Here is an 11,225-nt window from a genome sequence, read left to right as displayed (position 1 = left end):
TAATATAATAGGTTATCGTACTAACTGCTCCTAAAAAAAGTTACAAGTTTTTTATTTTGTTTTCCTTTTTTATTTTATAAGAATTGAGATAGTAGGTACGTAGAACATCATGAAAAAAACATTCAAAAATAATTGTGATTTTAGAGTTCCTACAATATTGTACAATTGATGACAATATTGATTGATCTCGATAATAATCTATTATAGTGTGCTTATGAATGATTAAGATAGAAAATTTCATCTTGTTTTGTTATTTTGTTGATTTTTAACGTTATTTGTGTCATATGACTAAAATTTTGAATTTTTATAGACTGTTCAACTAATACGTAGAAATTGAAAAAGATAATAAGTAAATAATGTTTTTTTATTTTCATTTATATAGATAAAAGACTTTTTTTATCATGTGCTACACAACATCCTGAAAATATTCATTTGTCTTCTTAAACTGAACGCGTAAAGTTGCGGTCTCACAGATCGCACGCGACTGCTTATGTTCGGTGCAAAGGGACGACCACTGGAAGGTTAAAAGAGGTTGTTCACCCATAGATAATCTTAAATTACACATATTTTCAGTTACAACACTATTGTAATAGCGGTGCAATTTGAGAGACTCTTATGACGGATTGATGATGAAATCAAAACATGAAATTTCAATTTAAATACCGAAAAAGAAATATTTTTCCCATCAATCATTCTCAAAAAACCACCATGCATCTGTGAACATTGACATATTATTATTACGTGAATAATGGTAACCATACCCTGCAATTTAATAAAACCAACATTATCGCAATCACAAACAGAATATGCGCATGACACGTACGCACTTTCATGTATTAGAATATAAACGAAATACAATTAGGTAATAGTAAAGTAGGTAGTAGTAAAAAATAGTAAGTTTGAACTGATGTCATGTGGTATTTATAACCGATTCTAAAAAAGGAGGAAGTTCTCAATTTGCCCGCATTTTACTTTTGTGGGCATGTTACGCGATTGCTATTTGTGAACCGATTTTGATGATTCTTTTTTGTTGGAAAGACGGTACCTCAGTACCTATTGGTCCTATTTAAATTTGAAGAAAATATTCCACCTCGAAGGACGGCAAACTAGGGGATGAATCCCGGTTTCGCGCACTTTTCTTTAACCGATTTCAATAAAACTTGGTAAATAGATGTAATTCAAATATAAAGCTGATAAGCAAACTTTAAAAAAATATATAATTATGGTACAGGTTTTTGATGTGTAACTGGTAAATTATATTTACTGCATACTATTACTACGTGTTTAGAAAAAGAGAGATATATTTTTTTTTATGATGCCAAGTGACAGGACAAACAAGTTGTGCGCCTGGTGGTAAGCGACACGCCTGTCCATAACAGTCGTCGTGCCACTCAATACGTTAAATCACAAACATCTGAGGGGCTGTGCCTTAACGCCCGTCACCCTGAGACATAAGTTGACAAGTCCCATGTGCCTGTAAACTCACCAGCACCTTTACTTTTCAAAACCGATTGCACATTACTACTTGGCAATGGAAATATGTAAGGTGACAGGACTGCCCTGGCCGAATTCTGTCACAAGAAGCTCCATTGCTACTAAATTCTAAAACACAATTAACATTACAAAGCGGGGCGCGGTAGGCACAATTGACGGAGCTACGGGATAGGGTCTACGCAGCTAAGAAAACGTCCCACAAGTGGAAGCAGGTAAAGTAAGCACTTTTTAAGTATTTCTGTAGACTAGCAAGCACGGAAAATAGGCAAAACAGATCTCTGCTTATTGAATAATAATGAATTAAATAGATAGGTAACGCACACACTTATAGCCTCACACTAGGGAAACCGTGAGTCACGGATGCCATGGACTCCTTCGCGGACAACCAATAATGACACCCAAACTCTAGAATATAGAGAATATTTCTCCCGGATGCATGGTAACCACGGAAGAAAAAAAAACAATGAAAGTGCCATAAACCTCGATTACAATGGGAACCGATGTCGCTAAAACGCACACAAACAAAATGATAAACACTGGTGACGCTATAATAGAAAAATTTAAAACAGACCTTCGATAGCTCGTGAAGAGCTGCTGGAAAAGGTGAGCTCGCAAGTTAAAGGAATGGAAATAGTTCTACCACCAACCTTTATGTCCGAAACGTCGTGGAGCTCGTCTTCTTTCGCCACTTCACTTGCGGCCACCAATAACGCCACTATGTAATAGATTGCGTACGCGGCTCAATGCCGGGCGGGATATTATTAATAAAATGAATGCGATGTCGCGGATGCGGATTTTTCAGTTGTTAGTTCGAATGTACGTCACACACACAATTATTTTTAATTTCACTGGCAATTTATGAGGCTTTGGCGTAGCACGAATTAGGACGGGAAAGGTAAGGAGGTCCGAGTTCAGACAAACTATACCTGACGTTACCAAACACTATGACATTTTGATAATAATTGGTCATGGTTTCTAATTTAAAAAAAATGTAACGAATTCTGAATTGTTAATATAATTTAAACTTTACCCAGTCGCTATAACGTTGAAAGTTCAATAACTTCATTGCAAGTTACGACGTTTTGATTTTATATTGAAATTTTATTCAACATGCTGCCATCTGGCGGCCAGTAGCTGAACTACGAAGGACAATTAACATTTGAACGAAAAGATACTCAGGAAATTTATTAAAACAAAACTTACCGATGATTTGAAATACAGGCGCACGACTTGTTCCACCTATCCTAGATAAAAAAAAATTAAAAAAATTAATTTGGTTATTTTAAATTTCCACATTCGTTGGAACAATACAGTCTATACAATCCATTACAATTTTGAATGAATAGACACTCCTCCCGTACAGTTAATTGTATTTAACAATGAAGCCCGTTTCTATATTTTAGGTAGCAGCATCATAAAGAGCCCTACCATATTGTCTCAAACTAAAATAAATCATTTCAACTAATTTTGCCACTAAATAATTCCCAACTAAACGGTGTGTTTTTCTCCCAAACTTTACGGAACCCGGTTTGTCGTAATTCAAGCCAACTTGCCCACCAGAGTCGTATTTTGGGGACAGTTTAGTTTTATACCCTTTGGTAGGGAAGTAAGTTTACAACAACATGACGTGCGCATAAGTAATCGAAAACCGCTGCAATTTGAACAATATATAGCATAAAACTTCTTATTCTTGAATCTTTCTCTATCGCGTAATGTCTAGTCCGACTATCGAATTTCTTTGTTAATAGTTTTATTAACGCCAAGTTTAAATCTGGTTATAACCCATTAAGGCCCAAATTGAGACCAAAAATTATATACAACTAAACATTTGTTGTTAATCAAGTTTTGTTCAAATGTAAAGATATTATTACAGAATGTTTATAGTTTTCTTCATAAAAATTGAATTGTGATGTGCATCGTTAGTAGTGGGAATGCAGAGGATTGTAAGGTATTGAGAGATATTGTGTGGAGTTGCCTCTTTTTCCTAAAAAGATTTTATATCGAAATTCGTTTTATGTACAGAATTATACCAAATTCCGTATTCGCCGATTCAGCCAACGAATTTGGGCAGAATTGGGTTAAAACCCGGCACTTTGGGTAACCCACTGCTTCGGACGCTACTGGACACTTCCGCCAGAAGGGTGTCCTAACCAGGCGGCTACATGCGGAACTGGGGGTTTCTTCGTCTTACAATGGTCATTTCGTGTGTGGGACACCATATCCAAAACACCTCATCAGTCTTTAACTAATTCAGTTAATACTTCGTTTGCGTGTTTCAGGATACAAGTAATGTGGAATACCATGATGTTTTTTTACTACCATAGTTTTCATATATTTTTTTGTGAAAATACTCTATTAATTTATTATTTCATTCATGTTTCATTCACTAGTTATTTTAATAGTATTGATACTAAGATTGAACAACTCAAAGACAAATTCGAACTAGCGTGTGTTGCCACACCGGAACACCTTTCTTACCAACTGAGCTACAGACCGAGTCAGTAGATCATACGGATTTCTTTCTCTATATGCTTTTTACGTAAAACTATGTTATTAAGTAATTATTCTAAAACCATCCCTGTAAACCAAGCTGGGGACCCTAAATCACCCGAAGAACTTTGGTAAATAAATAAGTTGAGTGCGACCGTAAATTCCTGTTTAAATTACGATTCGGCCTGGATTCGGCCCTGAATGCCTAATTTAGCAATCGCCTTCTCGGTAACGCATTTCTCAGCACAGATATCGCATCACTGCTAAGCAAAGAACTCTTTTGAAAAAATCTAGAGTTCTGGAACATTCAAAATTTTTATTTTCGACTTATAATTACAAACTTATTTAGCCATTAACATGGTTTGTCTTTAACAATTCATTTTACGTTACATTAAAATTGAAGTCATTCCAATTAAGCGCTCATCTTTTAAACGATGACGTTGTATTCATTGTTAACTCGGTGTGCATCACTCGGTACTTGCTATTTTGTTTTCTTTGTGATTCTAGTTCCAAAACTTTTATAAAAAATGAATGACAATAAACAACAATATATTTTTTTATTATTTTTAACCGACTTCTCAATTCGTCTGTATATTTTTTTTATGTATGTTACGCGATAGCTCCAGCAAATAAAATAAAAATAAAAATTTGTGACCGTTTTTGCTGATTCTTATATTTTTGGAAAGAGGCTAACTCCGTGGTGGTCCAATTTAATTTCGAAGAAAATATTCCACATCTATGGTCTTTCTTCTTTCGTCTTCGTTACGCATGAAGACGTATTTTTATAAATGGCTCCTGTTTTATAAAGGCAATTATTTTAATGGTTGATTTTGCTATTGCCCCAATTGAAGGCGTTTTTCTCTCTCAATATACTTCAAGCAGTGAGCATCGATTTTTATTATCTCCTGCGTTAAGTCCCGTATAGTGGCGAACTAGGGGATGATTCCGGTTTTGCGCACTTTCTAGTAAGCGATTTCAATAAAACTTGACAAATAGATGTAATTCCACGAACCTTAGAGGTCGGTTTTTTTAGTACTCTGTACTGAGATTATATTATATATTCTTATTGAAGTTTAATTGACGGAGATCCTTTTGCTTTGGCGGCAAAATATGATTTAAAAAACAATCATGTCGTCACCGTTATCACGACGAAAGAAAAAAATTGAAGGGTCTTAAGATTTTATATACAGACCCCCTGTCGCCAAAACTTACACTATAATAATGTTAAACACTATGAAATCTTTATAATGATTGGTTGTAGTTTCTAATTTCAAAAGATGTAACAAATTCTGGACTTTACCTTGTAGGCACATCGTTGAAAGTTCAATACCTATTATTGCAAGTTACGACGTTTTTATTTTATATTGAAATTTCATTAAATTTGGAAATAGCCGAAAGACGATGGACGCCTATTAACTTTCTCCATGTAACGTTCTCCAAAAAAAGTGGACCAAATTGCAGCGTTATAAAGGTTTTTTAGTTTCTTATAACAAAAAATCTATCACGATAAACAGACAATAGAAAATTTATTGACGATTATATAAAAACCACCATGGATTGAGTGCGACTATCATTTTTATTTATTTATTTATTTATTTATTTATTTGATGCACAAAACAGTTTACATTCAATGGTACTCCAATAAATGTTACAATTTATGGTTTTAATCTAGGATGTAAACCTAACATATGTACATACAGCATGATCATTCAACTCGTAAACATTACTATTAAAAAGTAAGCAAACAGTTTCTCAAACATGTTTTGCACCCCAAAGTAGAAAAATAAGGCATTTTTCCACGGGATACATTCATAACCACACCATAACATACAAGCCAAAATGGCGGACTGAGCTCAAGTTTGTCAAACTCCGCGTACTGTTGGTACACAAGCCACACCCACTACGCTCTTCTATTGTATTTATTGTTCTGTGGTTATCACGAATGGACTTACAATTTTGCCGGAAAAATATTATTTACATAATCTCATTCACAGTTTCATATTCTATGTACGTATGTATGATATTTACATCATTATTATTTACACATTAGAATTCGTAATTTCTTCCATCAGTGTTTTAATAGAATTCTTAGCAGCAGGTAGGTCTCAATGCTATAGTTTATAGGCTTCACGCTTTATGAGGAGGCTTCGGGTTTGATTCCCGGTAGAACCAATTTGGAAAATAACCTTTTTTTAAAATTATTATTATTAATAATAATAATAACAATATGCCAGATAACCACATTAATTACCTGGTCTCAAACTAGAGTACTCCCAGAACTATGAGCGACGGAATTCACTCTGGGACACAACCCAAAACACCCAGATCAGAACCAATTTAAAAAAGTTCATTCCCCAATTTCGTCCCGTTGGGAATCGAACCCCAGATCTCCTCATCCAGCGCCCACAATCCAAACCGCTAGGTGATCGAGGTAGTCATGTTTGTCGCGTTTACGCAGAAGTATAGGTAGTCGAACGTTTTGTGACACCCTATATAACATGTCTTTGTGTGTTTTAAGTCTTAACTAAAACATCAAACTAATATCTAACTCAAATACGGTTTACACACGTTGCAATCCGCATCAGTTTGCACACCCACACATACGGGGTTTCAATTTAATCACAATAAAATTTCAGTCACTCCAATATCTGACGTAATCAATTTAAGACATTTGTTCATTTGAGCCAAATACAGGAGATTTAGTATGAATTTTAAGCCTTTGGCTGTGATATACTAAACGATTGTGACTATTATAGTTACAGGTTTCTTATCACGATATGATTTTTTCCGCGTCGCAGACGCGCTGTAGTCCCGCGTATGTATCGCGCTTTTTGATAAGAGATTTTTTAGTTTTGTTTGTTAATTTTTGAAGTTAGTTAGTTAGTTTGAGAAGCAACTGCATGAAATCCTAAGTGTGAACTCCAGTACAGTATGTAAGCTTGTTTGCGCGCGAATCGATCCACTGTGTACTTCGTTTCAATCCATTTTGAACAAAATGTAAACATATAAGTAACTGACCCGAGCGTAGACGGTTTTGTGATGGCCAATTGTAATGCCAACTACAAATCTATTAATTAATTGAATGAATCGATTTGTTCAATGGATGGCTCCATACTATTTTTTTAACTTGTTATTAGAGGTTTGCCTTAAATAACCTATATAAGCATAATTAAAATTTCCGAAAGCTTGATTTTAAATTCTCCTTCAAATCCTTACACTTAGATACTAGTTCGATTGCAATTGAAACATTCGATTTACTAATCGATTAGAAAATTTTTAATTGAATGAACCGAATGTTCTTTTTCGTACAGGACTATGCAACCCTAGACAGGTCATAGATGTATAGACGAAAAATAACCTCACTTTAGGACTACCATCCTTCAAATACAATTTTACGATTCTATTCAAATGAATACTGTTGGACAAAGTGATGAGGTAAACGTGAAAGTGTTACTTATTCGATTTATTGAAAGCAATTTAGAATTTTAACCAAACAATTTTGTTTATTTTTTGTTCAAAATGGATTGGAACAGATTTTACAACGCGTCTGCGGCGCGTTGTTAACGCGTACACAGTGATGACATCTACCGGAAACTGTTCGCAAAATCGGCGAATGAGTGACACAGTCGTTTAACGCTCTAACTAACACTCTAACACGCGTATACGCGCGTTCGTGAAACGCGCGTCGTCGGTGCGCATAAAATACACTGTGTGCATAGGCTCTAACCGCTCTTATTGTATAAAGGGATGGCATTTAAGTAAATCACGATAATACCATACTAATTGGTACACATCTTCCTTCTGATATTCACCAAGATTCTCGAGGACAACAATGGGAAAAGTTATTGAACTATTCTATAATCCTCTTTTACACCCTCGGGACTAACATTCCCCGACGCGAATTCCATAACTTTCAACAGCAAGCTGTTTAAACAACGCCCAGTCAACGAGTAAAGTAAATAACAATGCGGGAACTTTGTAGCTACGATAGCTAGACCGTACGGTCTTACGGCACAAAAGCAAATTTATGAATAGCTATCCTACCAAAATTATTTATTACCTTGGAAATATTCAGCTGATTACGTATGCTCATCACTATTCTGTACGGGTAAGTAAATACAAATAATCGCAGAGCACAAACAAAATCTAATTAAATCGTATATTATACCGTATCTTGCTATTTTTCCTTTTACTTTGGAAAAAGTTCTTTCGAAGGTCTCAAGTCATGAAGACTTCTTTTTATAAATAGCGCCTAAATTTTATAAGGAGCAATTCTTTTAATGGTTGATTTTGCTATGTTCTTTGTGAACTTTAAGCAGTGAGCACCGATTTTTATTATCTCCTGTGTTAGGTCCCGAATAGTGGCAGCTAGGGGATGGGTTCGCGCAATTTCAGATAATCGATTTCAATAAACTTTGGAAATAGATGTAATTGATATCAATGTCCATACGAACCACAGGCCATATTTGCTTATTTATTCAATAACAAAAAAGTGTAACATTTACCATGTATTTACCATGGCGTTACATCAATTAGATATATAACATATATACCAGAATGTTTTATCGAAATCAAAAGACGATTGAAGTCATACTTTTTTAAATTAAACATTCTGGTATACGTGGCCAGTGGATCGTATGATCATTGTTGTCATAATACAATCTTTTATTGGTAGGTCAATGCTTTTATAGCATTTCTCTAAATATGCCTATGAGTTTATGTATTATATATTTTGAAATTTAGACATTTTTAATCTAGGTTTTAGCTGACCTCTTGAGTTATTGATCCACGGTTCTAGGTATTCAAATTACTGTTCTATGTTATCATTGTAACTTTTAATGCGCAATAAACAATGTATCGTTAACCGATTCATTCAAAATGGCGGAAGTTTATCGATAGATCATGAAATATTTCGATGAAATAATTATGACCCTTTTATTAAAAAAGACCGACCTCAAAAGTTTGCTTATCGGCTTTTTTATTGGAATCACATCTATTTACCAAGTTTTATTGCAGTCGGTTAACGGAAAGTGCACGAAACCGGATTCTTGTCCTAGTTTGCCACACACGTTGGTTACACACGGCGACTTTTAGCAGCGATACAAACGCGCCTTTATGAAACGATTTATAGGCGACTCCATCGATACAAACACGCGACTGCATCGATATAGATGCACGAAAAATTTGTATAGGTTTATGCACATTATTTTGTTTTGTTAAATGTCAATTTAAAAGTATAATAACAAACACAACCCATGAAATAAATAAATTAGTTAATTAATTTAAAATCGCGTGTCGCGTTCGCATCGCGTTTGTCCCTCGTTTGTATCGCGTTTGTGTCGCGTTTGCATCGCTGCTAAAAGTCGCCGTGTGTAACTACTCTTAGAGATGGAATATTTTCTTCAATTCAATTCGGTACAATTCCGAGGTATCCCCTTTCCAATAAAAAAAGACTCATCAAAATCTATTCACAAATGCCGTAATCGCGTAACATACACACAAAACAAAATACAGTCGAATTGAGAACCTCCTACTTTTTTGAAGTCGGTTTACAAAATGTTATATTCCGGAAGTTTTTATTAAATTCCCCTATGCAGAACGTCAATTTCAAATTTAACCCCTATAATTTAATTAAACAAAACAAACTTTCCTTAATTTGTTGTAATTCAAAAGACAAATATTACGCGGAGCATGGAAAACCCTGACTCCAGTATTTAGTATACGAGTATAAACATGTAGCTCAGAAATCGGATTACTAAGCAAGGTTGTCCTGCTGAAACTTTATTGGCATTCGCAAGACGTAAAGATGGGGGAAAAAAACAAAAATATCAGGAAAAGAGCTGAATGAATAAAAGGGAAGCGTTCGATTTATTGTTGAAGTGGCTCAGGAGTAATGAAACTGAATAATGCATGGCCTGAATAACGCCCGTGGGCAGGGCTGCCGAAAGGTTGTAATTCAATTCCTGTGAACGAGATTTACTGAATAGAACTCTAAACCAATAACTCGTACGTGGTTTGACAAACCATTGAAAAGGTAGAAGTTCTTGGTTGAGGACTTCTTTATTAGAGAAGTCTTGTCAAGTAGTTCACAACAAGTGACTTAATCTGTTAAATAAAAGAAACACAAACCTACCGTTTGCCAATCTTCGCCTGAAGGCGCGTGTCTACACTAAGAAAAGTCGCCGGGTCTATGCAAGAACTCGTGTTGTTCCTACACACGAACTGTGTACGCTGCCTCGGCACCGGACACGCATAAAATCTTGTCTACCCCCAACACGACGGTCTCTGCCGCTATTGTATGGGGCAGGGTGAGGTGCGTAATCAACACATACAACAACATATTTCTGCCCACAGTCGGTAGTAAAACGACAGCTACCTGGAAGACTAGTAATGCACTGACACATTTTACCCTACACACGTCTGTCCGAAAGCATTCGTATCGTGTACATACTCATCATTTTCTCGTATGCAATAAACGCGACATGCTTTCGTGGCTAGATACGACAAAGTTCTTGTCGTGTACAAGACCATTCTCACCTTTTCAGTAGCAGACACGTCGAATTTTTTAGCGTGTCAGCCGTCAAGCCGCACTTAAGTGTAGTAAGTAAAGAAAGTCAAAAAAGGTGACAACAATCTTATTATTATTTCCTTAATGACGGCTTGGGTCAGTGTCAATTTCGAGGAATGCGGTCAGTTAATATTGACCAACAGTTTCGAAAGGAGCAGTCAGATAATATTGGTCAAAAACGCCAACGTTAAGGCAGCAGCAAGGTAAATTTTTGGAAGAACCTCTTCGACAAACTGCTGTTGTGGAGAGCCCTAGGTGAAAAAGAAGAATCATGGATAAACAACAAAGTATAACATAATATTTTTAGAGTGGAAAAAGTCGCACAAAACGGCAGAAGTAATAAATGAAAAATGTAATATTTGAATATGTTCTTTCAGAAATTAATAAAGATAAAACCATAATCACAATTGTCAACTAATTTCTTCCAGTTTATATCTTTTAGAAAGTGTACAAAACAACTTGGAGTCTAAAAACCGGAGCGGAGAAGAGGCGAATTATATTAGACGCCGTCTCAGGACAACAACTAGACTTGGTCGATGCGAGAACCAAAATAGTCGGGTTCGGGTGCAATCACCGGTGTCGGTCGCGGATTCCCATGAGGCGAAGATACTGCATCAGCAAGTCTTGAGGTCACATGTGTCAATAGCTGTTTACATGAAAAATGACATGCAGT

Source organism: Hyposmocoma kahamanoa, unplaced genomic scaffold, assembly GCF_003589595.1.
Source record: "Hyposmocoma kahamanoa isolate Upper Pololo Valley unplaced genomic scaffold, ASM358959v1 210, whole genome shotgun sequence".
Taxonomy (NCBI): Eukaryota; Metazoa; Arthropoda; class Insecta; order Lepidoptera; family Cosmopterigidae; genus Hyposmocoma; species Hyposmocoma kahamanoa.
Note: the sequence above shows the minus strand (reverse complement) of the source record.